Source organism: Sinocyclocheilus grahami, unplaced genomic scaffold (assembly GCF_001515645.1).
Source record: "Sinocyclocheilus grahami isolate Dianchi unplaced genomic scaffold, SAMN03320097.WGS_v1.1 scaffold115.1, whole genome shotgun sequence".
Classification (NCBI taxonomy): domain Eukaryota; kingdom Metazoa; phylum Chordata; class Actinopteri; order Cypriniformes; family Cyprinidae; genus Sinocyclocheilus; species Sinocyclocheilus grahami.
In genome coordinates, this window is record NW_015505294.1 from 321,635 (window position 1) to 325,138 (window position 3,504).

The following is a 3,504-nucleotide window of genomic DNA, read 5'->3' on the forward strand; positions in this document are numbered from 1 at the left end:
ATTTTTATATATACTTAATTAATTTTTTTACAATATTAGATATATTATTTGAATATCATGCACATGGTAGTAAAATAATGTATCATTTATTTAAAATAAATTAAAAGAAATCCAATATTAGAATAAAATATGTATTCATTTGTCTTTTTCAAGATTGTCAACTCATCTATCTTACATATAAAAATAGTTTAATTTATATGATAATACATGAAAATAATGATTTGTAATCAAATTTATTTTAATACATTAAGATCATGTGCATGATATAAAAATTATATATAAAAATTTGTATTAAAATAGTAATTATATATATAAATATATATGAACATTTATTCATTTGTTTTTCTATTCTTCAATATTGACCAACTCATCTGTCCTACATTTATTATTTGATAAGAATATATTTACATTTAATTTATTTTAATATAAATGAATGATTTCTGTGAATTATAAGATAGTAAAATAATATATTCAAATAAATTATATAAATGATGGTATTAAATGTTACAGTTAATGTGCATTATTTGCTCTTTATTTAATTATGTAACACAGAGAACTACTGTTTAATATTTGACCAACAACCTAATGACGAAAAACGACGGAAAAAGGTGATCATACAACTTTAAATAATCTTCAGAGATATTCTGGTGCCCTAAAATCTCTCTGTTCATTGAAATAATCTGTTATCTGACACGAGCACAAAGAAACAGTAACTAGTCCAGGCTGCGTGAGGTCATTCATTTGGTTGTGAAATGAAAAACGTATGTTTATTACGGTGACTTTTCCTTTATCTTTGCCAATCGATTCAAACAGAGCCATCTCTCAGACTTTAAAGAGGGACTGAGGGGTTTCAGTTGGGCTGGATTAGTGCAAACGGGCTGATCTGTGGGGGTCCTGCATGTCCATTATTTTGGTGACTCTCAGGCACGACGGCAAGATCATGCCAGAAGTGTGTGTGTGTGTGTGTGGTTTGTTAAGCTCTCGTTCTGTGTGGCTTTGATAGTTTATTTAGCACTGCAGTCAGGGGACATCAGGAGAGACAATAGACACTTTCCCCTGATCAAACTAGCCTCTCTCTGTTTACACAAAGAGTCTTCTGTAGCTCGGGACGGGACGGGATAGAGGAGCCAAAGCTACGGATATATTCAGTCTGCTTTCAGTCGCACTGTCTCTCTTCTTTGTGCCTGCCTCGACCACACACATGCACACACACACACACAGGTTTGTTTTTGTGAATTGTGGGGACTCTCCATAGGCGTAATGGTTTTTATACTGTACAAACTGTATTTTCTATTGCCCTACACCAACCCTACACCTAAACCTACCCCTTACAGGAAACTTTGTGCATTTTTACTTTCTCAAAAAAACTCATTCTGTATGATTTATAAGCCTTTTGAAATATGGGGACATGGGGCAATGTCCTCATAAATCACCTTCTCCAATGTAAGTCTATGTCATACCCGAGTCATTATACAAATTTATGTCCTCATATGTCACAAAAACGTGCACAAACACACACACACACAGACACACACACACACACACACTCACACAAACACACACACACACACATGTCCTCATATGTCACAAAAACGTGCACAAACACACACACACACAGACACACACACACACACTCACACAAACACACACACACACACACACACACACACTCACTCACTCACACAAACACACACACACTCACTCACTCACACAAACACACACTCACACAAACACACACACACGCTGTTTAATCCACAGACTCTATATTTGGCACCTATTTGCGATTGAATGGAGTTGTTTTCAAAGTAAATTCATATGGGTTTATATACATATTTGTTCGTATAGCAGCAAAACGGTTGTCAATCCAGTTTGGCCGCTAAATATGGCTCACACACAGTTTGGCTGTGAACTGAAGAGACTTTTGAATGGCTATCGAAGGAGAAAGATGTCATTGACACCAGTGTTGTTGTGGTTGTTGTTAACTAAAACTGTTCATTATTTTCGGGTTAGAGAAAAAAAAAAGTAAAGTAAATGAAAATTAGTAAAGCTGAAAAAATAAAAAAAAATTGTAAAGCTGAAATGAATAAAATATAAAAAACTTTATAAAAATTTTAACCAAAATTATAAAACTGAAATACACATTTTTAGGTGCAGTAAGTAATTTCTGAGAAACGCTCTTATTATTTGAAATCACCAAAACAAACACGCCCGTACCTAAAAGGAACACACTCCAAACTTAATAGCTCCGCCCACAAATTCACAAACATGCTATGCAACACAGGCACCTCCCTCTTCATGAATGGACACGCCCCTTACTGCTGATTGGCTACCAGTGTGTTTTGGTGCTCCGTCCAATCCACATACAACAGCGTTTCTCAGAAATTGTGCACTGAACCTTTAAGTAAGAACAATTTAAACTTAAACCTCCAGTTTCACAGACAAGGCTTAAGCCTAGTCCCAGACTAAAATGTAAGTCTGAGCTGTTTCAACTGAAAAAAGCTTGATTCAGTGCACTGATTGATCTTAAAATAGATCAATGCCTTTGTTTTGACTCAAGATGGACACCAGTATTGTTTTTTTTTTCTAAGGCAAGTTTGTAAAAATGACTTAAATGTCCTAATTGAACTATGGCCTAATCCTGGCTCAGTCTAAGCCCTGTCTGTGAAACCAGGCCAAAAAGTAGAAAATCTAAAACAATAAAGAAATATAAAAGACTAACAGAAATTACAAAAGCAGGTGATAAAATGACAAACTTAAACTAAAATTAAAATGAAAACTGAAAATATAAAAAATAGCTCATTCAAAATGTTAAATAAAAATACTGAGACAGTCAAAAATATCATGGTGGTAAAACCGTCTTGATATCATAATGAAGAAAAAAAATCCTAGTTAAAATGATGAAATTCTTTAAAAGAGACCCTTAAGTAATTTAGCATAATATTTAATTATTATATTTTAGAATAAATAAGTATTAGGTATTTAATTGATTGATTGATTGATTGATTGATTTATTTTTTATGATATCATATTTCCTAAAATATCAGATAATTTTTATGACAAGGCAAGGTCAATTCAGGTTGATGACATTTATGAATTAATAAATAAGAAAAAATGTTTTTTATATGCTATATTTAAAAACATTTTGAAATGATGGTGAATAATGATTAGCACAATGTATTTAATGTGTAAAGAAAACATTTTTACTTTTCATATGATGGTTTTTCAAAACCATATTAAACCAACATGAATACAAAAGGTTACTGTGACGAGTGGGGGCGGGGCCGAGAGCCATGGGAACGGTCTCGAGTCCCACGGAGGAGCTCCAGAAGGATAAAAGGAGGAGCTACAACAGTGAAAGACGAGAGAGGACCAGGCCTAGATTTTATTTTGTGTTTTGTGTTCGGCAGTCGTCCGCGAGGGGCTGCCACTTTACTTTCATTTTGTGTGTTTGTTTACTTTATTAAAGTGTTTAAGTGTTCGCCGGTTCCCGCCTCCTCCTTCCCG

At 33.9% G+C, this 3,504-nt stretch overlaps 1 protein-coding gene across 1 annotated transcript in view; it reads left to right on the forward strand.

Annotated features, from left to right (window-relative positions):
• Nucleotides 1-3,504, forward strand: part of LOC107589310 (genetic suppressor element 1-like) — a 53,952-nt gene that overhangs the window by 20,897 nt on the left and 29,551 nt on the right. The window lies entirely within an intron of this gene.